The sequence below is a fragment of the Anser cygnoides genome, chromosome 2 (assembly GCF_040182565.1).
Source record: "Anser cygnoides isolate HZ-2024a breed goose chromosome 2, Taihu_goose_T2T_genome, whole genome shotgun sequence".
Lineage (NCBI taxonomy): Eukaryota > Metazoa > Chordata > Aves > Anseriformes > Anatidae > Anser > Anser cygnoides.
Genome location: NC_089874.1, coordinates 105,463,298 through 105,489,460, shown reverse-complemented (window position 1 = coordinate 105,489,460; position 26,163 = coordinate 105,463,298). Strand labels below are relative to the sequence as shown.

Here is a 26,163-nt window from a genome sequence, read left to right as displayed (position 1 = left end):
CTGGTTTTCATCCTTGAACCTTCTCACCAATCAAAGAGGCCTTGGAGACCTTGCAAGAGAAAACAGAGAAACTGGAAACCTCAACTTTAACTGTGTCTGTAGTCACTAAATCACCTGCCCCATCCAGCTATGGTCCTACATTTTTTTCTTGTTTAATCTTTTATTTTAGGTGTAATGATGCAAGCTCTTGTCCTATGCTGCATTTTTACCTTCATTAAATATGTTTTACCAGAGGCACCAGAAAGATGGCTGCTGGGCTCAGTTGTGTCCTTTTATGTGTCCATTGTAGCCAGATGGATCTGTCTGTGTGGAACAGGTCAACGCTGGCCTCTTCTCATAGAGACCTCCCTGCAACTCCCCAGCTGTCAGTGCATTGCCACCTATATCCAATGCATGTGGGTTCCTCCTTGTAAACCTTCCAGGAGCTGTCAGGAAGATTACAGATCTCTGTGACAATCAGGGTCTGTGGTACAAAGAATTTCATGGTTTGTTTAAAGAAGACTTTGTCCACTTTTTCATCCTGAGTAGGTAGTCTGTAATAAATTGCTCAAGTTGTGTGAACTGTCCCACCATATCAAAACTATCCCAGTGATATTGCAGTTTTGTGACTGCACATAGAGTTCTAGTTTCTCCTGTTTGGCTCCCTGGATACATGTAGATATACTTGAGTTGGGCTACTTTCATCCCTACTCTGTTCTTTATGAGGTCTCCCTTGTTCCTGGTGCATTATATGCTTTGTTTTCTCACATTTTTGGACTGCCTCCCTTCCCCATTGTTCATAGTTTGAAGCTGTCCTTAGCAAGTTGCTACAAGCTGGAATTATATTGCTACTGACAAATCTCAGTTATCTTACTACAGCACATAAAATTGACATTGCCTTAAAAACCAGGCTTCTCAATTAGTATTTCACAATATAATTATATTTCTATATATTTTAAAAGGAAATACTGTAATTGCCCACAACTTGCCCTGTGATTTTTTTCTGTTTATAAACCCAATTGGATGCCACGACACTAGATTTATTCCAGAAAGTTAGAGGATTGTATTTACAAACAGAATATAATTTTTCAGTCTTAGCAGTATCCAGAAGGCGATGAATCAAAAAAATACAATTCCACTAGCATAAGCAAAGATCCCTATCCACCCTCAAGACTTATGTCATTTGTGCACCTGCCCGTGAGCCTCATCATTAATTCAAAGTGACCCTAAAGGCCTATAGATGCAGCCAACATGGAATCCTTCTGATACAGAAGATGAACTTAGATGTCTCTGTGAGACCCCCCCCCACCTTGTTAGTCGCTGCTGCTAAGCCTCAGTGGCATCCACATATGCCTAAGTAAAGCAGACTTTAATCTAAAGGCAAGCAGCACTGAGTCTTTAGTCTGTCTCTAAACTGCTTCAAGCTGGAGACAATATTGGTTAATCACCCATACATGTCATGATTGTATAAAGCATAATGGTTTATTCTGTGTTTCTTTCGGATGTTGCACTGACCAAAAAGCCTGAGGGACCTTCAGTCAGGCCCACTAAAAATCTCAGTCAGAACTGGCTCATGCTTGGCTGGCTCGCACTGTGATTTTAACCAGAGTGTAGGAAAATAATGATTTTCTATGCTCAAACATTTAGACAGGCCTTTTCGCTTTAGCTCCAAACCGAAGAATGAGAGTAAAGTTCTTACAAGCTTCAAGGCTGTGGCCCTGGTTGCATTTTTGTTCCTTTCTGATAGAGTGTTTCCTGCCCTGATAGCTCTTCGGCTTTTACCTATCTTCAAATGACATTTGTTTTTGATTGTGCTCTTCATCTCAGTCTTGTAAGCTGATCTTGCTTGAAAATGCCTGATGGAGTCCTTTTTCTTTCTTCCCTGTGACCTGTGATGAGAGAGGGAAAAATGACCCTTCTTAAAACAAAAGTTCTGCCTTGGTAGATACAAACCTTTCACTGAAAAGAACTTAAGCACAGTCTGACAAACTGTTTTGTCCTCTAGCTCCATAGCAACATTTGCTTGCCCTAGACAGTGTCCTCTGCCTGCTTGTTTCTTCAAATTATTACCATTTCCTTTTTTAAATAAATAAATAAATAAATAAATAGTTGGATGCTAAATACAGAGTAGTTGGCAGAAATATCCTGAACATTTTCTATGCTCTTCTACAAGAAAAGAGTGATAAAAGAGAGTGAGTTCCTAAAGAGTTTTATTTTTTTTTCTAAATTTATATGCAGATATAAAATATCTTTATATACATAATATAATATAATATATAATATATACAATATAATATATGCAGTCTTTTAAAAATTTCTGAAGGTTCAGAAACTAGTACAAGGCCAAATTTAAATGGCCGAATACTTCCCAAAACTAAAGTTCAGTGTTGCATGCATCCACAAAATCCTGCCAGTGGATTAGTCTTTAGTAAAGCTGGCTAGAGAGTTGAAGAAGAGAAAAACTGACATCCAGGATGATTATGTTCCCCCAGTAATAAAAAGGGTTTTTATTTTGCTTTGTTTTTTTCCCCTATGATTGCAAACTTATTTTTGATACAGCCTGATTGAAGGGTGAAATAATAAACAAAAGACAGATCTGCATTAGGAATCAAAATAATTCAGAGCAGGGGAGTTTAATTGTTATGATCTATTATTTTGAACTAAGATTGGGAGTGAAAACAATTTCAATGAGTCCTAGAAAATAATACAAACCAAATGAAGTAGGTGATTGGGAAAAGTCAACATGGATTTAAGAAAGGTAAATTATGCCTGATTAACCTGATCACCTACAACAAAATAACATTTTCTGTTGACTTAGGGAAAGCAATGGAGATTGTTCACTGGGGCTTCTGCAGTGCATTTGACACTGTTTCCCACAGCTTTCTCCTAGGCAAACCGCCAAGATACAGATCGGATGGGTGGTCTGCAAGATCGTAGGAATTTGTCTAACAAGTGACATTCAGAGGGTGGTGATCAGTTGTTTGACTCAGTTTTTACTTTCTTAAGTGGGGTCCCACAGGGATCAATACTGAATTAACAACTCAAGTTGTTCAACATCTTCAAATGATCTGGATGAGGAGATTGAAGGCACTCTCACCAAGTTTGCCGATGGCATTAAACTGGGTGGTGAGATGGACGTGTCAGAAGGGCGATCTCTCTTACAGAGAGACTTGGACAGGCTGGAAGAGTGGGCAAGCAAGAACTGCATGGAGTTTAAGAAAGACAAGTGCAAGCTCCTGCACCTGGGACAACATAACCAGAGAGTGCAGTACAGACCAGGATCTGTGTGGCTGAGGAATATCCTTGCTGAAAGGGACCTGGGGGTCCTGGTGGACAATAAGCTAAACATGAGTCAGCAGTGCATTGTTGCAGCAGCGCAGGCAAATCACAGCCTGGGCTGCATCCACAGGGGCATTACTAGCAGAGCTAGTAATGCAATCATCCCACACTACTCATTGCTTGTCAGTACCGTGTCCAGTTCTGGTCTCCACAATTCAAAAAAGACATGGCCAGACTGGAGAGGGTCCAAAGGCGGGCCATGAAGATGATCAAAGTGCTGGAGAACCCACCCTATGAGGAAAGACTGAAGGAGCTGTTTTTGTTTTGTCACCCTGGAGAAAAGAAGCTTTGGGGAGACTTCATCACAGTACTACTGTACTTTAAGGGCAACTACAAAGAGGATACAGGATCTATATGCTAGTTATACTAATTCCATTTATTAGATACATGGTATTGAAATTCAGAATAATAACAAATATAGCAAGGCAAAATTACTGGGGGGGAGTATATTTTACATGCAGAAATTGACTAATATATTCAATATGGTTAATAGCAGTATTATTCAGCTCAACAGGATGTAGGCTCAAGGTTTGGGAAATTTGGAAAATTTGCATTCAAAAACATGTATTTAAGTTATGTCTTCTCTACTCACTGTTCTTTCCCGTTCCATTCTCAGCTAGGTGCTTATTTCTTAGTTTTTCAAGACATTAATGACCTGTAAGCTTCAGAATGCAAATAATTTCAATTAAACTTAGAAATTAAAAATAAAACTTGGATTTTAAAACTGAACTTGCTGAAAGTGTGAATCATATTCCCATTATTCCAATGAGGATTGATTTCTAATAAAATTCCAGCCCATTTTAGTCTCTGTAATGAGCCTGAAATAGCTGCCAGCTTGCAGTGCTGGAATTAATGATAATTAAATGTAACACAAAATGTATTTCCATATTTTGTATTGCTTAAATGATTTCATCTCAGATGTAGTATGATTCTTTTTAAAGATGACTACTTCTATTTAATCTCTTTCCCAATTTTAATTTGAATTTCATATTGTTGCTGACTGTTTAATGAATATTTTGGGAGATGGCCATAGTGTTGTTAATTATACCGGAGACCGAGTATAATTAATTCTTTTGGACCTGAAGTCAGCTAGTTAATCGATTTCTGATGAAACTGAAGATTAAACACAGATAGTGCACTTCTTCCTTCCTTCATTTTAATTTTTCCCTCTCTGAATTCAATCAGATTACTTTGGAAAGTCATTGCTGGCAAATCAATTTGTGGCCCCATTTTGGGTATTATCCAGATGTTAATAGATGGATGATCCACTCAGACCAGTCACCTTCCTATTGATTTTTTTTTTTTCATTTTTAAAGAAAACCTTTTAGTTCTTTTCAGTAGATTTACCAGCATTATTTGTAATTAGTATTTAAATGATTTTTAACTGCCTACTAACAATAACTTCATTAACTAAGAAAGGGATAAAAAGGGGTCTTTAAAAGAGTTCTCTGAAGACCAGACAATTCACACAGCAAAGGGGCTGTAGTGATGTAGAAGACAATTCCTCATATTAGCGAGGCATTAACTCATGTAGCTAAATTTGATTTTAGGGAATGGTTTGAAAAGGCTTAAATGAAAAAGAGAAAAATCCATTAGCATGCCCAGGAGTTCCTATCCCTATTTTATTTTTTTATTCTGGTGCTATAAATAATGGTATTTTTTAATTTTTGACAGCAGGAAAAGCCCTAAAGGCTGTAAGAAGATAATAAAAAAGGGCAAGGAAGAAATTAAAATGAGCAGGAGGAGGCCTTTCTTATAGTCAATGAGAGAAACCTTTTGCATTTTTCATCTATTACTCTACAGATAGTAATAGATAGCTCTACGATCCCTACTGTAACGGCTTACAGCCCAAGTACATCCTATCACTGTGATACCCTTCTGTGAACAGACGTAAGACAGCTTTTAATGTTATTTCTTCATGGCTGAGTAAGAGAAGAGTAGAAATGTGCCGGTGAATCATTATCTACACTTTCTGGAGAATTAGGGCCAACATTTAACAACAATTACTTACATAAATTAATCCTTTTTCAAGAAAATGTGTAAACATAAATTCAATCTCCTCAGCACTTGACAACTTTGTATGTTAAATTTACATTAAACACATTATTGAATTAAAGCCTAGGTATTAAATAAGAAATATTTTCTGTTTCTCAGATGAAGATCTGATGTGCATGATTAGTCAGCATTTGCACTGGAGGTAAGTATTAAATGGAGGTAAGTATTAAACAGTCATTAAAACGTAAAAACAAAAAATAAATAATATTATATATATTTATATCTAAAGTTGAAGTTACAGAACTGCAGAGTGCTAGCTAAGGAATATGTTTTGTCTCAAAGTTATCACAGGAACAGAAGACTAGCAGGAGTTCCACTTCTATTTCCACTTATGAAAAAGTTTGTCTTTAAGTTCTGCTTTGTTCTTGGAGATCGTGAAGAAAACTAGCAATTGTTCTCGACCCCAAAGACTTACTCTTTTAATTTTCCTGTTGTCTGGACTGTCTGAATCTGGGAATGTAAGATAACTGTTAGAGGATAGCCTGCCACTTTACAAGCCTGAGGTCTAAACACAGTCTAAATACGTGATTGGATCTTCAGACTCATGACATATTAAGATTTAAGACTTAGTCTTGCCTCTGGAAACAAGCCTGTATTTCCAAAGCATTTTGGTGCTTTGACTGGACACTTACCTGGCTGTTGTATTTAAGAAATACTAGTTGAAGGTTAGAGGTTTGACTTTTGTTTTGTTTTGTTGTTGTTGTTCAGTTTATAAAAACTATTTTAATTTTTATTTTATTATTATTAATAGTAATAGTAGTAGTAAAGTGGTGAGGGGAAATATTTAAAAAATAATCATTAGTAATTTTTTTCATTAATATAGAACTTTGTATGATCAAAAAGATAGCAACTCTTGAATTTTTTGAAGTTTACAAAACTAGTATATGTTCTAATAATTTCCTTCAGAATTACAATTGTTTTGCCTCAACAAAATCATTTAATATTCAGAATAGAAAACCGACAGGGAAGACTAGACAGGAGATTGGGTGGTTTATATTTTATGTGCATTAATTAATTTATTTATTTATTAACTGGCAGACATTCATGTTCATATTCATGTTTCCTTTGGAGATAATGAGAATCAGGGATTCAGACTGTAAGTTTTAGTAAACTCACATTTGCAATGACATTTAAAACTATGAATTCAGAAATGTGAATTTCAATGGTGCTCTAGTTTTGTAGCTACTTTCACGTTACCTACCTATAAATGGACAAATGATTTTATGTGTATAGTTACTGGATGTGAGGTGAAGAGCAGATTATAGTATTAAAAACATTTTTCCCTTCCTTTCTCTTTCTACAGCTTCTTCCCAAACTAGCATATTATGTTAATGTTAATTTAGCTGGATACTTAGCCTCAAAAGGTCATCGGACCAAATTACTGAATCTACTATTTCAGAAATACCCAATTAGTACTCAGTGGAATAGAGTGTCTTTTTCTATTTCTATATTTGGCTTTTAACATGTATTTACCTAGACAAATTACATGGAAATAATAGGAGGATCTACTGAGTTGCAGGTGTTCCCTTTTTAAAGAAAGAAGCAAATTCAAAAAGAGCATTAATCATACAATCAAAACAGATTCTCAGCTTCATGTAGAAAATAAATAATTTCATGTTGTTTATTTATACCTTTCATAAGAGAAACAAAATAAATCACCATTAAATCTAGTAAACATAATCAAAAGACACTAAATAACATGATGCAGTGAACTGCCACAACACAGACAGCAATACAGGAACAGGGGTAAGGCTCAGAAACAAAGGACAGCTCCGTGTCTTGGCACTACATCTTTCCACTGCTGCATTCCCTTGATTTATCTTTCTAAATGTAATTATAGTTATGTTGATAATGATCATGATGATGATGATGGTGATAACAATAACAGCTGGTGTGGTAGAAGATACTGCAAGCAAAATTAGTTTCATTTAAAGAATAATCTGATCCATCAAACTGCTGGATATTGCTGAATGAAGATATTGGTTACAGTATATGCCAAAAGACTGAAGCAAAAACATTGCAAAATTTTATGCTGAAAATGTTGAGAATGACTCCATATATTTCAGCTTTTTCTCTTGCCTAGAGCCAGCTTCAGCTTTTTTTACATCCAAGCACAGTGTTATGAGATGAAGTTTTTTGCACTGAGCCTTAATTTTGACTGCTGACATATTCTTTTTTTTTTTTACAAAAACCAAGCATAGTCAGAAATCTAAAAATCAAATTATATTACATTGTCTGTGTTTTATTTTCCTGTAAATAGATTATGATTGTTTAATGAGCTTGTTGTGCTACTATTTTATGCTACTAGTTGTATTTCATACCAAGGAGAAACCTTTCAATGCTTCTGCCCTAATTTTCATTTTTTTTTCACAGGATTGTCCTTAGATATGTAAAAAAAAAAAAAAGATTATGATCATATTTTCTCATGTAAAACTATACTACAAGCTGTCTATCAAAGTGATCCCATGGATAAGGAAAAAACAAAACAAAACAAATAAACAAAGGAAACAATCTAGACATAGGAACACTTTCAGGAAGAAAAAAAAAAAAAATATATATATATATATATAAAATGACCAACTCTGAAGTCTGGATGCAGAGACTAAATGGTTTCTGTTTGTCATACACATACATGACAGCTTTTCTTAAAAATTTATCAAATGGAAGAAAAGCAGGATTACTGCCACTACTGCTGCTGCTATTAATAATTAATTTTGCCCACTTTACCGGTTCCTCAGTTTCGCTATTGGTCCTTCAGCAGAGTTCTTCTCTACACTTAGCTCTTCAGCAAAATCACTCTACTATTTTTTCCTCTTGATTAGATTCCTTATTAGGCTGATGGAGATTGACATCATTTCAAAGACTAAGGTTTCTTATGAAAAGGCATTTCCATTGAAAGGTCAAGCTGAAGAAGGAGCATGATTCCGTAATGTAATAAGTAAACTCCTCACTTCAAAGAGAATAAATTGCCTAGAGATCCAGTACCTTCTTGCAAAATTACTCATGGATTTAAACTATTACTGTCCAGAAACCCAGAAACAGTTCTAAGGGCATAACGTTGATCTCTATGATCCCAGCCTCTCTGAAGGGTTTCTCTCTGAAGAGAACCAGTTAGTTTTGATTGCTCTTTTTCTTTGGGTTTCTTCAGAGTGGATTATTTTCAGCATTCATTTCAGCACACAACCCAGCTTCACAGAGACAGAAAATGAGTCCCACTAAAAGATTAGCTTATAGCCTGGAAAAGAGAGCTCTGTCCTAGAGGTAGTTATCTCTCCAGGTTGAACTCTACTGTGAGTCAGCCAGTGATTACAGCAAAGACCACTATGTGCTACTTAAAAGGGTACTGTTAAAACCTTTTTCAGGGGAAACTTTTGAGCTCTGGATCACAACAGTTTAAATATACTGGTGCTGAAAGAGGAGGAAGAAGTTCAGAATGGCCCTTACTTTTCCTGTTGATTCACTGTAGATGGCTCTTTCATTAACGTGATTCTTTTGAGGTAGAAAACTATTCCCATTCATTTCAGTCTAAATCTGGCAGTGCTAAGGCTGCCTAACCCAGTGGTCCTTCTGTAGAAAAACCTTTAAAAAACACAGAATGAAGTAAAGCTGCATTTTGCTGAGGACCATATTTACAAGCCAATATAGGCTTATTAATAAAACTTTTTTTTTTTTTTAATGAAAGGTTCTCTTTACCTGAACACATTTTAAAACTAGCTGTTATTCAAAAATTATAATATTGTAGAGATCGTGGCCATTTCATACAGAAATCTTATCAAAAATCTGTCTCTCATCCCAATCAAATTGCTAAGAAAATATTTAATGAGAGGAAGCATGATGTTGTTGTATAAAGAAAGCTATTTCTGTGTGTTATTTGTATTTAATTTTTATGAGTATAAATATTGAACACCTGATGCTTCACAAAATTAATTGTCTGATGCTGGATAGACCAGCTAATATCATTATGGAAATATTCTGAGTGATATACTTTCAATTGCCATGCATATTGCAATAAGGCAGTGTAGTGGGAACTCTTATTTTCCATGGCAACCATTAATTGGATATGCAGGAGGTGGTGTTTTAATTTAAATAAATCTGACTGGGTCAGCAATTGAATGTTTCAAATAAATGATTTATATTTTACACATTCTTTCACATTTTTTCTGGTCTTGAATTATTTTTTTCTTCACATCTATGTGTTCCTCAGAAAGGAATGGGATAAAATTGAGTGGAACCTTGGGACATTATATTTTATGATTATTTTTGTGAATGTATGTTTTGTGTTTCTAAGTCTGACAAATAAAAGCTGATTGTAATTACATTTGTGCTCCAGCCACGTGTTCTCAGGCCTCTTTCTCTGTTATTTCTTTCTCATGTGACTATTATTTTGGATCAAATGACTGTTTTGCATAAATCATTTCCATAAAAAATATATAGTTGCTTTTTGATTTACAGATAGCTTGGCATAGGAGACAGTCTTTATATGTATGAGACTTGGGTTTTGATTAAAATACATTGGGATGAATACATGCAAAATTAGCTTGGAAATAAACAAATCATAAGAAAGTACTCAGGGATAAATTAATAAAATTTGAAGACAATGAATATTTCAAGTCAGGAAAGTGTGAAAGGCAACAAAAAGATTCTACGCCGAGTTATAGATTCCATAGCAATGACATAGTCAGTAATAATTTTTAGAAAGAATCTGACTACTCTTCTGTTGTGAGCCATGGTCTCAAATTACGGTGTTTTTGTTGCAAATGCTGTCAGAATTAAAGACAAATAGATGCACCTCTGAAGGCACTTATGAATGTGATTAATTTTATGAAAGTGACTGGTAATACATAAGTCAAGGAAGACAACTGTAGAAATGAATTTCTTATTTTCCTTGCTTATCTGTGGAAGCTTCTTATTAAACTAATAAGTCAATATACATATTCTTCCATAATACATTGGGGGAGATATTTTCCTTGTTTAGGAAAGGTTCTACATTCAGTACAGGACAAAATCATCCCTCTATCATTATCTGATGAAGATACAAATGCCTTGGAGTTAGTCCCACAAAATTTCATCCTGGAGTGCAATCCAGGACTTAGCTGAACACCTGGGGATGTCACTGTTCACAGGGCTGAACCCAGCCCCAGAGCTGGCTATCCATGCAGTAATACATACTTTGTGTGGATCAATATATGAATACTGTAGGCTGGGGAAGACTTATCTCTAATGCACCACAGCCCTGAATAATTTCCTGAAGCATTCCAACTATCTGCAATATTTATTTTAAAGGTGTACTCAGGGTTTTTGTTTCTTTGCTTGCTTGTTGTGGCTTTTGTTGTTCTTGTTTTGTTTTATTATTATTATTTTTAAGTAAAATGATTGTGATTTATTTTTTTTTTTAGCTATAATAATTTGTTAAGTGGGTAAGTCACCCAGAAATGGTTCTTAGACCATTGCTTACCTGACGAAAACAAGCAGAGGAGCTAGTAGCTGTCATATTCTGCCTAAAGAAACTTCTTTTCTGTGAAAACCACACCATCATATTCCAACCAATAGATTGCTGTGTAAAAGGTACAATTCCTTCTTCTGCATATGTATTTCAGTCTTCCTTTTTCATGCAGTTTCATGCAGTTCTAAGAATGTGTTTTGGATTGGGTTTCTCTAGAAGATACAGACATTGAAATCTATATTTAGTATTTGCTGTCTTTATTACTTGTTCTTAATGGTTCTTTAGGGAAGAAAACAACAACAAAACAAAACAAAAAAAAGAACAAATATTTGAGTACATGTGGATTTATGTGTTTTCCAGATTCTTTCCCTACTCAAGGCTATAATATTTTTATATCTTGAGGAAAATTCTTTTTATTAGCATGAACTTTGGCTGAAAACACAATGTCCTGTTTTTCATAGGTGTTTAATAGTTTCCAGATAAGGCAAAATGCTTAAATGAATTTAGTCTTGCTATACCAGAAACTGTTTGTGACAGCTTTGTTCTAAACATAATGAGGACACATTAACTTTGAGGTCATCATTAAGATTCATTGAACTCAAGTGCTGATGCACAGCTTCAACAGTCAAAAAGTTGTGTTGGAGACACAAGAAAATCTGTTTTTATTATCTGCTGACATGTAAGCAGTTATATCTGCATTCATCTAAAATATAAGCATAACCTTCTAAATTATTCTGTTACATTAACCCCAAATTATTGCTTTTTGTCCATGATAATGAAAATAATTTCAAGGAATATTATCAAAGGAATGAACAAAATCAATTTTATAAAAGAGTGCAATAACAAATAAAATAATATTTCGTAATACTATTTTCAGTTGATGTAACAAATACATTATTTCCTGTGAAATCTGGCACGTTCGAATATTTGTATTTTTTTTCAAGCAAGGTTTCCTACTTCTTCCTTCAGGCTTTGTTGTGCTGGGTATTCATGGATTTAAATATGACCTGTGTTATCTTTGTTACCTAGCAATTATCAGTTTCAAAATTAGTGTACTGCTTACATATAAACAATGAGATCATTAGCAACAAGACTTCAGCATAATTATACTCTAATGCACAGTACAATTATGTGCTGGTGCTCAGTTTACACCAAAGCCCTTAACCAGTATGGCGTCTTTTCCTGTATTTATTTGGTCAGAACATTGTCATACGCTTTCATAACATGGTGCAACGTGAGCCAAGCTCTTACTAATGTTTTAGAGAAGCCTCCTGTAAATGAGAAGTCCTCTCGATCTCTTGATTTGTTCTTCATTTTTAAATATTTCAGAAAGGCTACAGACATCTTCTCTTCCATTCCCCTGTCCAAATGTAATAATAACAAAAATAATAATATTTTGTTATGGAAAAAAATATATATTTTGTTTATTTTGTTTTGCATTGTTTTGTCTTTAAGCTATATATTATTTTTTTTTCTGTGTGAAATGCAGCATCTCTTTTTGGGGTTATTGCTGCCATCCAGGCAGCAATAATTTTCACAGAATGCGACGTTACTTGTTTAGAATTCAATTATTTTTTCTCTCATATCAGTCAACATTAAATGATTATTTGAATTTTGGTCCTTTGACATCAATAATAGTAAAAATTCATTGCAGATGACTCCTCAGATTTCAGAAGCTTGGGACAATGGAGAAAAATACTTGTACTGTCCCTACATGGACATAGCTTCTGACATAGCAACTTACAATCAGAATGATTCAGCAGTGCGTATTACAGTGGACATAGTCTTTATTCATTTTCACTTCTGCATAAAGAGATTCTCAAATGTTTTACTGTACATTCATTAATTCTAGAAGACAGAAGTTTTCATGATACATAAGTTGATGACTGGTTTTCTTCACTTGGGGAACCCAAAAAATCCTTCTCATCCTTCTTCCTCCCCGTCTTGGCTCTCAGTCACATCAGGGACCAAAACACTTAGAATGACTGGGGCATTTACACTGACTGTCTCTCTTTTATCAATTATATTTAATGTTTTTGAACTTCTCACTCATTGTTTAGTAGAAATTAAAGCATAACTGATAGCAAGAGCTATTTAAGAGTTAAGATACAGTAGGTGGTAGAAAAGACTGTAAGGGATGAGCAAATCTGCCACAATAGTGAATGAGGGTGTGCAAAGTTACTTAAGAATGAAATGTAGATGTCTGGTTAAATTTCCATCTAGTGTTTGGAAAACTGTATAGAAGTACTGATCAAGATAAGTGAACTTTTCTTTTTCTTCCTCTTGTCCTTCTCCATTTTTTTATTCCCTTTTTCTTTTCCTTTTTAATTTACCCCTGCCTGCAAATTATGAAAGTTCCTTTATGATACAAATCTTGCTACAGTCATGTTTGCCTACTTTATTTCTAGGTTAATGACCCGCAGGGGATGGAGCTTAAATCTTTTCAGAAAATATAGTTGTTCAAATTCAGAAACGTTGGTTATTAACTGCTGTTTTTTATTAAGGGAATTATACTTCTAATCTTTCATCCACAATGATTTAATTTGGTTTCCACATAGCTTTTACAAGTTAATTGTTTTTGACCCAATTTTCCCAGAAGTGTTGATTTTTGAATCTTCACATATGAAATAAAGAACCTGTTGCCTTTCAACAGAAACTACGAGCTTGTCCTTTGACCCTTTTGAAGTCTCTTCCTTAATGTTTTAACATGATTTTCCTAAAAGTAATTACTCTCAAGTATATTAAAGTTATGACTTTGTTTGGTAAATTGCTTGTTTTATTTAAGAGTTCATGAGATGATCTCCTTTTTGGGAGATGCTTTCATTTAGTCATTAGCCTCCACAATTTGTATCTCTTTAGGACATTTTGCAAAGCCCACTTTTTTTTTTTTTTCCCAGGAGTAACAAAAAAAATATGTCTGAGTGTTGATTTTCTTTATATTGTGATTATTGCCTAATATAGATATTTTTGTTAAGTTTGTATCATGGATTTATTTTTTTACTCAAATTTGCCTTTGAAAAATGGGCAAGGTGTCTCAGCCACACTGAATAAATGACAATGACTATATATCTATTAAATTATGGTAGTTATTACTTGCAGTATCCTATTAAAAACTATTAAAAATGGGTGGCTTAACATATGTCTCAGACTTAAGGTTGCTCAGATATAAAACTGAGAGTGAACAGTAATCTATCGAAACTGTTGTGGTTTAACCCGGCAGGCCGCTAAGCAATACACAGCCATTTGATCACTCTTACCCGATACATACCCAGTCGAAAGGGAGAGAGAATTGAAAAAAAAAGAGCAAAAATGTGTGGGTTGAGATAAAGACAGTTTAATAGGACAGAAAAGGGAGGAATAATAAGAATAAACAATAATAAAAGACTATACAAAGCAAGTGATGCACAATGCAATTACTCACCATCTGCCAACCAATGCCCAGCCAGTCCCCAACCAGCATCCCACAACAGCCCCAGCTAACCACCCTAGTTTTATTGAGCGGTATGATGTCACATGGTATGGAATATCCTTTGGCCAGTTTGGGCTAGCTGCCCTGGCTCTCTCACCTCCCAGATTCTTCTGAACCCCCGGAGTACTCCTGGCAGGGCAGTATGAGGAGCTGAAAAGTCCTTGACTGCGTAAATATTGCTCAACAACTAAAACATCAGTGGGTTGTCAACATAATTTTCATCCTAAATCCAAAACACAGCACCATACCAGCTAATAGGAAGAAAATTAACTCTGTCCCGGCCAAAGCCAGGACAATATCCACCCCTTATGCCATACTATCTACGTCATGCACAAGGTCCCACACTTTCCAATACATCCCAGTTAATCACCACCTTTTCTGCCTTTTGTTATCTACACACACACAGAGAGATACCATTCCCTTAGTCTATGGGCCATCCCTTTAAGATGTCTGTTGAGTTTGTTTAAGGTCCATGACTTTGGGCTCCATCTGTCATAATAGTCCTTCAAGACAGGAGAGATGGTAAGTGGTGTTGAACAGTGGCATGCTGAGGCCAGCTCTGGTTCTATTGCTGCTGCACTTCGCTCGGTTCCATCAACATTCATTTTTCATTAATTTCCATGTGAGGAAGCCGACTGAGGCTTTCCCTCAGTCTCCTCTTACCTAGGCTGAACAAGTGACTTCAGACACTCCTCATACTTCCTCCCCTCTAGACCCTTCATCATCTTTGTAGCCCTCCTTTGGACACACTCTAATAGTTTTATGTCCTTCTTATACTGTGTTGCCCCAAATTGCACACAGTACTAAAGGTGAGGCCTCACCAGCACAGAGCAGAATGGGACAATCACTTCTCTTGACCGGCTAGCAATGCCGTGTCTGATGTAGTCCAGGGTACGGTTGGCCCACATGGGTGCCAGGGCACACTGCTGGCTCATATTCAACATGCCATCAAACAGAACTTGCAGATCCCTTTCCACAGGGCTGCTCTCCAGCCTCTCACTCCCCATGTAATATGGACATACATACCCCCCATTGGTATGTATTTCTCCAGCCCAGCTGCAAAATCCAGCACTTACTCTTGTTAAATTTCATGCTGTAGGTGATTGTTCAGACTGCAATTTGTCAAAGTCTCTCGGCGAGGCCTCTCTGCCCTTGAGGGAGTCAACAGCTCTTCCTAATTTATTGTCATCTGCAAACTTATTTAGCATGCATTTGAGTCCTGAGTTCAGATCATTTATAAAAGCATTGAAGAGAACTGTCCCTAAAATGGAGCCCTGGGGAGCCCCAGTAGTGACTGGCTGCCAGCTTGATATAATTCCATTTACTATAACACTTTGAGCCTGACCCGTCAACCAATTCATTGTATTATGTACTTGTCTAACTGTATTGTGGACATTTTGTCCAGAAGGATACTGTGAGAGATGGTATCAAATAATATGATCTTTCACTATGGTGCTTCACTTGCTGTAATTCCATCTTTGATTGTTCAGTCTTCAGAATTAAAAAATAATAAATAAATAATAAATAAATAGACAAGCTGATAGAAAAGCTATGATTAATTATTGAAAACCAGACTACAACAATTGAACAACATAGACTATAAAAAGGAACATTAATCCATGTTCCACTCTTTCAGTTTGCAGACTGCACAGTCACCAGGCTTTGAACTCTTCTTTCTCCTTGGAGAAATACAGGTCCAGGTGGCTCTAGGATATGTCTGACTTTCCACACTGAGCTGTATTACATTCGAATCTTGGACTCATACATGAGAAAGTCCACCAGACAGACTGAAATTCTATTCTGACATATGTAGAAAAAGCCACAGGTAACATGACCTTCTGAACACTACAATAAAACATTTGGAAACAAACAAACAAACAAAACCCTACATATTAAAATATCAAACCTTTCTGAAACACTCTTGCGGCTTGGTTAACAGTATGGCAATACCAGGTTTTCAGCCAGAAGAAACTGTGAAGAAAAATAAATAAATAAATATATTCCGGAGATATTTAATTCTAAAATCCAATAGTTTACATTATTTAAATATATATATATATACATAATATAGATTTGCTTAGCATGTGTTCATGAGATATAGAAGAATATGATTGTCCTCCCTGAAACAGGCAGTATTGATCTCATTTGTAAAGTAGCAAACATAAACAGATGGCAAAGCACTACATTGGCTGATGTTGCTGGATGGATTCCTTTATACCTATTCTCAGCTGCAAACCTGCAGTGACAGTTTTGGATGCAAAGTAAACAGGATGACATTATCAAACCATTTAACTAAATCCAATTAAAGAATTACTACTGTACAAACTTTCCAGTAGTTCTTACATTGAAATAATTAATCTGGACAATATCTACACACTACATAACCACTAAAACTTCTCTGTAGATATAGTTTTAATTGAATATCTTCTTCTCAAAAAAAAAAATCTAAAAAGACTTGTTGTCCAATTAATATCAAATACCCAAAAAATAATGTAAAAAGCTTAAAAGTATGTTTCTCATTACAGTTTGACTGTAGATTTCCACAGCACTGTACACCCAGATTTTGCAGGGTTAAGAGTAGAACTTTTCTGTGAGAAGTTTTAAAAGGTCTCTGAGAATACATAGTAAAAAATTGTATTTATCTGAAGATTTTCTGAACTTTTGGATCAGCAATAATAAATGACATTTCACACAAAAAAAATCATTGACTTTTTACTTTTCCTGGCCACAAATGTCATGAAAAAAACTTTTTTCAGTAAAGAATTTGAGAAAGTTTTGGCTTTCACTAGAATCTTATAAAAAAATAAAAAATCAGAATGTGAAAGACAGTATAATAACTTATTTGAACTGATACTATCCAGATAGAAATAATGTTCTTGTTATTGGACCACAGTGACCCTTCTTTCTTCCTTTAATTCAGACAACTCTCTTTCTTATTTTCTCCACCCTCAAAGAAAGTAACATTTAACTTAGTAACCCTCTTTAAACACCTGTTGATAATGCAGTACTCTAATGTTCTTCATAGCAGTACTATCTTCCAGTGACTTCTGCCATACAAAATGAGAAAATAAATCTTCCACTTACAGATTTTATTTTGTTATTTTATTTTATTTATTTTATTTTTATTTTGTTTTATTTTATCTACTGAGGATCCCTGTAAAAATGTATATTCCTAAAAACTAATATGTAATTTTTCTGTTTTATCATTTTGAGTGTAACTATGCATTTCAGAATCTTTGCATTGCCAAATAGCTACACACAAATATATGCAATTAAAATTATTATAAAATGATTATGTATATGTTGCTGAGGGAATAGTGTTTGTAAATGGTGCTTATAAAATTACAACTGTTTCATATGAAAACCAACCTTGAAGCTTTATCTAATTTTATCTTATCTTATCTTAATCTTTTATTTTTCTCTGTTCAAAATAGCATCGTCAATGTTACAGGGGAAGAGAAAGGAAAATTTAAATCAAATCAAATCCATAAAAGAATCCATAATACTCTGGACAGAGTATTGTGGATAATATTCCTATTCTGATTATTATTATTAATTATTATATATTAATAGATATCAATATTAATAAATATAATCAATATATAATTAAATATATAATGATAATATAATATATAATATATAAAATTAAATATAGTAAATAAATTATTAGATATAATTTAATAATAATAATAAAAATAATAATAATAGACAATTTTTTGATGCTTACTGTTATTTGAAATTGTACTAGCATGTCTGAAAAAGTCCAAGGTATTTGGCTGTTTCAGCTTTTGGAACTTCCACTCCAGAGCACTATTTAGCAGGCTTCCAGTTACGTATGGTCAAAAAATCTTGAGACCTATAAATAACTGCTTTTAGCTGGTTATGTACTATAGATATGCAGAATTGTGTTTGCAGAAAACAGTGTTGTTCTGGTGTAATTAAGTTGTACCACGGTGTCTCTACCACAGCTCTTCACACCAGGCTATGCCATGCTTTACCGAGGTATTTGTTGTGACAAGGCCAAACTCTAAATGATAAAATGTAAAACTGTGCCAGGGACAGGGATGAAAAACTCTTGGTGACCTTCCTGCTCCAGAGTAGCCTCCGTGGACCTTAATGGGCAATGCTATAGCATAGGAATAGACAGCAGCCCTGTTCAGAACTGAGTTTTGACAAGGATTTAAATTCAATGATAGAGTAGAATCCAAAACTGAATTATTCACCAGATTGTTGGACATCTAGAAAGGTACACAGCTCTTCAGCATTACTAGCTATTTCAGAAATGAATAAAAGAAAGGTATCCCAAAGCTGTTTTAAGTAGCAATTTTTGCATTCATGACACACACAAATGCTACTCATTAAATGTTGGACTTTTAAAAATATATAAATCTATTTAATGATATTTATCAAAAGAGCTTTAGAATATGCCACTCCTTTGATACTTGGCATTGGCACTAGTAGTTGGACCAGAGTTTATAACCTAAGAAGGTGCTGTTGAACAGTAGAAACATCTGTGACACAGGGAAATGTCAATAATTCATCATTCACTCAGTATTTGAAAGTACTCATTTAAAAGATATCTACTTCTTTTGCAATATAATGATGTAGCTGAGAGGAAACATAGGTAACAGTTTAACAGTTTATTTGCAGGACTAACACCATCATATCAGTGTGCTTACCCATTCCTGTATAAATCAGAGCACTGACTATTTCCTGACCTACCTAAAAATATCATAAAGAAATGGGGGGAGGGGGAAACGGGGGACAACAAGAGATATTATCAAGTAGATATCAAACTTATATATTTATTTTTTGGTCTTTCCTCTGCAATGAAAAAAGTTACATCTATTCATCAAACAGAAATATACATTTACCGAATGTGTAAATTCATATTTTTCACCTTATAAAAGATTTTTTGTTTGAACTTGTTTGTTTCCTTGAATATTTGTTTTCCCAATTCACAGAACTGGGAATTCATAGAATTATTATTATATGAATAGACTAATTATTTCAGTTAATAAAAAAAATGTTTTGGGGAAATAAAATTCAGATTAAAAAAAAAAAAAATTACCCTGGGTAAATTATTAAAACGGAAAGAGAATGTATCAGTAAATAAATAAACAAACAAATAAATAAAACTATACATTAAGAGCATATAATCTGATTGTCTAGTTATTGTAAATTCTCCATGCCAGATGAGAATAAGAAGCTGTGCTGAAATTAAAAAAAAAAAAAAAAAAAGACAATGAAGCAAACCAAATAAATAAACATACAAAAAAAAAATGCACTGATATTTTAAATATATGGCTACTACAAGGAGTGGTCATCTCAGAGGAAAACATAACAAAGCAAAACTAAAACTTTCAAGTTGATAAAAATTTTCTACTGGAAAAGAAATATTTTTTAATTGTATTCTAAAGTTTTACGTTTTGGCAGCAACAGTACCTGTAGCAACTGGATTCAGTGTGCCTACCTTTCAATGCTCAAAATTGTGCATCTAGCAATGTCTATAAAATTTCCATTACATTGTAATGGAGTGAGATATCAGATTTGTTGGTTTGAAATTTCTCAGACTGAAGAATATTTATTAATTTTACTTACAGGTTGGAATATATTCCTTGTTGGAAATATTGTATTTAAAGATTTAATTATTGCTCATCTGCATTCTAGTATGGAAGATTTTAACTGGTTATGTCTCTACTGGCACTTAGTTTCCATTGTATGACTTAAGTCAATGGAAATAAATCAGTAACTTCAGTACCCTTTATAACATACACTGAATGAATAAACCAAAAGTCTACGTAAGGTTTGCTCTTTTTTTTTTTTTTTTTTAAATACCCTCTATTACCCTCTATACCAAAATCAGTGAACAATAATATTTGTGCGTTTAGTTAAAGAAACTTTTCCTTCCCACCTTTCCTGTTATATAGGTTAGAAAGCAAGGAAGTAATTTGTTTTTTTTTTTCTCACAGAAAGTGAATTTTAAGTGTTCTGAAAAACTAGGTCCTAAAACTTTTAGTCAGTTAACTCTATGACTTGTTCCTATAAAAATATTATTTGTTTCAATTGCACCTTCAAATCCCAAAAGCTTTGTATAGATAATTGCATTCTGTGAGCACGACAATAAGCAATCAGTCAATTCTATTACTGTGAGTGTGATTGGGCTATACCCAATGTCATCTGCTTCTCTGTAATGCATGCACAACACATTCTGAATTCCAGTGTTTTCTTGTTATTGCATTTTAAATCATGCAGCTAACAATAGCTTTATAGAGACTTTGAGGCACTTCTGCTGTGAATACAAATACCAAGAGACTAATAATTTTGTTTTTAAAAAAAGTTTGATTTATAAAGGGATAAGTGGGTAGAAAAATACAACGTTGTCCCTTTCGTCCAAAATAATAACAACAATAATAATTTTATTATAAAATAGTGTAAAGAGGAATTGTATACCTATTGTCAGAATGTTATTTTCCTCTGTTTATTTGTGCATCAAAACCAAACGAAAAGGCAAGAAAGTACTGGTTAAAAGTCGTTCTCTTTTAGTACTATAATGAACATGATCTTGATTTTCAATGGTTTTAAACAAAGAAATCCAAATATCTTATTTAGAAATTTACCTTGACACAATGCCAGAATTGTAAAAAATACTCCTTTTAACCAACTTAAAAGAATAGCAGTAGATAACACAGTGTCCTGGACCTCACATTTGTGGAGTACTGTGTTTATCTGTTGACACAAAATGGGTATAATAGTACCCAATAGTAACTTGCCCGTGGGATTTTTCTCCAACGTAAGGGGGATCCTGAAATGGCAAAATGCCATCAGAATAATTCCTTCTATTTTTCTTATCAAAGGAAGGTAGAGGCAAGCCCTACTTTAAGAAATAAAGTTGCTGTCTTTGTGGATACATTAAAAGACAAAACGCACAAACAGAATATGAATTGAATGTTATAAATTGTCGTTCTGCATTATTCTGACAGTTGTATTTTTATAATGTTAAGGGAAAATGTCTTATCTATGGACTGAATATTTGCACATATATCTAAAAATAAATAGGAACAGTGAGGAACTCTTATTGTAAGACATTTTGCTTAGCACAATGGGTACAAGATCAAGATGAACTTTGGTGAAAATATTCTGTTCAAATATTCAGTAGATATCCAGGAACAAGAGAATATCATAGAATCATAAAATCATTAGGGTTAGAAAAGACCTCCAAGATCATTTGGTCAAACCATACTCTTACCACCAATATTAATAACTAAACAATGGCCCTAAGCACCACGTCCAAACTTTCTTTAAACATCCAAACATCCCCAGGGACGGTGACTCCACCACTTCCCTGGGCAAACCATTCCAATGCCTGACTACTCTTTCTGAGAAGAAATGTATCTATCCTAATTTCCAACCTGAACCATCCCTGGCCATTCCCTCTAGTCCGATCACTAGTTATCTGTGAGAACAGGCCGACCCCCAGTTCCCCACAGCTTTCTTTCAGGTAGTTATAGAAAGCAATGAGGTCTCCCCTGAGCTTCTTCTTCTCCAAACTAAACAACCCCAGCGCCCTCAGCTGCTCCAGGACTTGTGTTCCAGGCCCTTCACCAGCTTTGTAGCCCTTCTCTGGACACGTTCTAGGGCCTCAATCTCCTTCTTGTACTGAGGGGCTCAAAGCTGAACACAGTACTCAAGACGTGGCCTCACCAGAGCAGACTACAGGGGGACATCCAACCACATGACGTTTAACAAAAGCAAGTGCCGGGTCCTGTACCTGGGACAGGGCAACCCTGGCTATAAGTACAGACTGGGCGACGAGATGCTGGAGAGCAGCCTCGCAGAGAGGGATCTGGGGGTTGTGGTTGACAGCAAGTTGAATATGAGCCAGCAGTGTGCCCTGGCAGCTAGGAGGGCCAACCGTATCCTGGGGTGCATCAAGCATGGAATTGCTAGTCAGTCAAGGGAAATAAGGCATTGCGAGTCAGCCAAGGGCCGCTCTACTGTGCGCTGGCGCGGCCTCACCTTGGGTACTGTGTGCAGTTCTGGGCACCACAGTACAAAAAGGACATTAAACTGTTGGAGAGTGTCCAGAGGAGGGTGACGAAGATGGTGAAGAGCCTAGAGGGGAAGACATATGAGGAGTGGCTGAGGTCACTGGGCCTGTTCAGCCTGGAGAAGAGGAGGCTGAGGGGGGACCTCATCGCAGTCTACAACTTCCTCAGGAGGGGGAGTGGAGAGGCAGGTGACCTATTCTCCGTTATCACCAGTGATAGGACCCGTGGGAACGGTGTTAAGCTGAGGCATGGGAAGTTAAGGCTAGACATCAGGAAGAGGTTCTTCACCGAGAGGGTGGTTGCACACTGGAACAGGCTCCCCAGTGAAGTAGTCACTGCACCAACCCTGTCTGAATTTAAGAAGAGACTGGACTGTGCACTTAGTCACATGGCCTAAACTTTGGGCAGACCTGTGCAGTGCCAGGAGTTGGACTTGATGATCCTTATGGGTCCCTTCCAACTTGGGATATTCTATGATTCCATGATTTTATGACAATCACCTCCATGGTCCTGCTGGCTACACTATTCCTGATACAAGCCAGGATGCCTTTGGCCTTCTTGGCCAGCTGGGCACACTGCCAGCTCATGTTCAGGTGAGCATCGACCAGCACCCCCAGATCCTTTTCCTCTGCACAGCTTTCCAGCCACTCTCCCACAAGCCTGTAACACTGCATGGGGTTTTCGTGGCCAAAGTGCAGGACCCGGCAGTTAGCCATGTTGAACCTCATCCCACTGGCCTCTGCCCAACAACCCATCCTGTCCAGGTCCCTCTGCAGTGGCCTTCCTACTTTCCGGCAGATAGACACTTCCCCCCAACTTGGAGTTGTCTGCAAACTTACTGAAGTTGCACTCAATTCCTTCACCCAAATCATGAATAAAGATATTAATGAGGATGGGCCCCAACACCAATCCCTGTGGGAACACCACTGGTGACCGATCACCAGCTAGATTTCACTCCCTTCACCACCACTCTCTGGGTCCGGCGGCCCAGCAGAGTGTACCTGTCCAAGCCATGGGCTGCCAGCTTCTCCAGGAGAATACTATGTCAAAGGCCTTACTGAAGTCTAGGCAGACTACATCAACAGCCTTTCCCTCATCCACCAGTCGGGTCACTCGGTCATAGAAGGAGATGAACTTGGTCAGGCAGAACTTGCCTTTCATGATCCCATGCTGACCGGGCCTGATCCCCCAGTTGTCCCACATACATTGTGTGATTGCATTCAAGATGCCCTGTTTCATCACCTTTCCTGGCACCGAGGTCAGGCTGACAGGCCTGTAGTTCCCTGGATCCTCCTTATGACCCTTCTTATAGATAGGCGTCACATTAGCAAATCCTCAGTCATCCGGGACCTCTACAGATGGCCATGACTGCTGATAGATGATGGAAAGAGGCCCAGCAATCACACCGACCAACTCCCCCAGCACCCTTGGGTGGATCTCATCTAGCCCCATGGACTTGTGACAGTCCAGGTGGAGCAGCAGGTCTCTAACTGTTTCCACCTGAGCTATGGGGGGGGTTCCTTCTGCTCCTCGTCCCAGACTTCCAGGTCGGGAGGATGAGTACCCCTCATAAGTGGTCTGGCTAGTAAGGACAAATGCAAGGAAGGCGTTAAGAACCTCAGCCTTTTCCTTATCCTCTGTAGTCATGTTCCCCCCTGCATCCAGTAAAGAATGGAGATTCTCTTTGGCCCTCCTCTTGCCATTAATATATTTATAAAAAACATTTTTTGTTATCCTTGGCCACAGTGGCCAGGTTGAGCTCGTGCTGAGCTTTGCCTTCCTGATTTTTTCTCTCTGCATATGCTGGCAACTTCCTTGTACTCTCCTCGAGTTGCCTGCCCCTTCTCCCACCTTTCCTAAACTCTTTTTCTCCTGAATACACAGGAAGAGTTCCCTGTTCAGCCACACCGGTCTTCCCCAACAGCTCATCTTATGGCATGCAGGGACAGACTGCTCCTGTGCCTTTAGGACTTCCTTCTTGAGGAGCATCAGGCCCTCCTGGACCCCTCTGCCCTTCAGGACTGACTCCCAAGCGACCCTCCCTACCAGTGCCCCGAACAATTCAAGTTCTGCCCTCCGGAAGTCCAAGGTGGTAGTTTTACTGATCCTCCTCCTGACTTTACCAAGAATAGAGAACTAACACGGTCCTGGGCAACCTGTTCAAGCAGGCCCTGCTCAAGCAGGAGGGTTGGACCACATGACCTCCAGAGGTTCCTTCCAACTATTTTGTGAGTCTGTGATATTTTCAGGAAATTGTAAAGATTTGTTTATGTATTTGTTGTATTTATATATAATGTTAGTACACACAGACTACACTAGATGTCTAAGTATTTTATTCTTTCAACAAGTTTAACAATTCAAAGTCTGCCCTCCGGAAGTCCAAGGTAGCAGTGTTACTGACCCCCCTCCTGACTTCACCAAGAATGGAGAACTCTACCATGTCATGGTCACTCTGTCCAAGACAACTCCCTACCACCACATTTCCCACCAGTCCTTCTCTGTTCCTGTTCATAGGTGTAGTGGGGCACCCCTTCTGGCAGGCCCACTGACCAGCTGAGTAAGGAAGCTGTCTTCCATGCACTCCAGGAACCTTCTAGACTGCTTCCTCAGAGCTGTATTGTATTTCCAGCATATGTCTGGGAAGTTAAAGTTCCCATGAGGACAAGCGCTGGCGACTGAGCGACTTCTGCCAGCTGCTTATAGAACACCTCATCTGTCTCTTCATTCTGGTTTGGCGGTCTATAACAGTCCCCATCAGGATGTCCGCCTGTTTACGGCCATACCTGGGTCCCACATTGCGTTCTGGACGATAGGCATGCCTCTGCTCCACATGGCTGTCTGGCTGACACTCCTGTCTTCGCCCCATGCCACCATTGTGCCAGTGGGAAGGCCCAGGCTGCCAGGCGCTGCATGGTTGAGGGGACAGCCTGTGCCTCATGCCGTTGCAGTGCCAATGGTAACGCCAGGGCCTTGTGTCTTTGCCGTACGTGTCTGTGGGCTGCACACCAGAGGTCCCTGGAGCGCTGGTGTCTGTTCTTGTGCCACAGGCGCTATCCCTCTGTCCATGCCACTTCCCCTTACCATCAGGTGCCTTCCTTCTCGGTGCTTGCTTGGACTGCATCTCTGTCCTCCCACACTGAGGAGGGCTGCCGCTTGCCTTCCTGCTTCTGGACTAACTGCTGCCACACAAGCTGGCTGTCAGATGGCCTAGAAGCTCATCGAATGGTGGGCCAGTTGCAGAGGGTCCTTTTTTATAGGGCCCAGAGCAAAGGCGGGGCAATGGTGGGCACTGTGACCTCAGCAAGCCTCTGTGATGCCCATGCCCAACGTGAGTGGCCCACGCGTGGCCAAAGGCGGCTGTGTTGGGAGCAGCCTGGAAGATGCCCTCACGTGGAAGAAGGAGGAGGGTCAGGGGGGCTGAGGGCCCCTTTTCTGGGGCTGGCTCGCCCGGGCCATTTGGCTTGCCAGAGAGAAAGGCTGCCCCTTGGCCACAGGGACTGCCCTGCACATCCCATCCTGTGCCCTGGGTTTATTTTTAACACTGGTTTTGAGGTAATTTCATTCTATTCTTTATGGAAAAGCAAAGAAGTAAGATGCATCTTCAGCCCAAATTCCCATGTGTGCTTTGCACATGTACTTTCTGGTGTAAGCAGGTAGATGCACAAGGAAGTTATCGTGTACCAAAATGGCTGTTTTACAATAAAAATAATAAAGAATAGGATGGTACCTACCACACAATGCTATTTGTAATAACAGAAAATTACTAAGATACAGAAACTCAGTCCTAATATAAGAAATTAGCCATCTGTAATTGCTTACACACTACT

The 26,163-nt window shown here is 37.4% G+C and overlaps 1 long non-coding RNA gene across 1 annotated transcript; it reads right to left on the bottom strand.

The window, feature by feature from the left end:
- Window positions 1-306: 306 nt before the first annotated feature.
- Window positions 307-25,881, bottom strand: LOC125185000 (uncharacterized). The gene is made up of 4 exons (XR_010829596.1): window positions 25,120-25,881; window positions 16,192-16,256; window positions 10,829-11,028; window positions 307-1,868 (listed from the first exon to the last, which is right to left on the bottom strand). It is a non-coding gene; the product is annotated as an uncharacterized lncRNA (long non-coding RNA).
- Window positions 25,882-26,163: the final 282 nt, after the last annotated feature.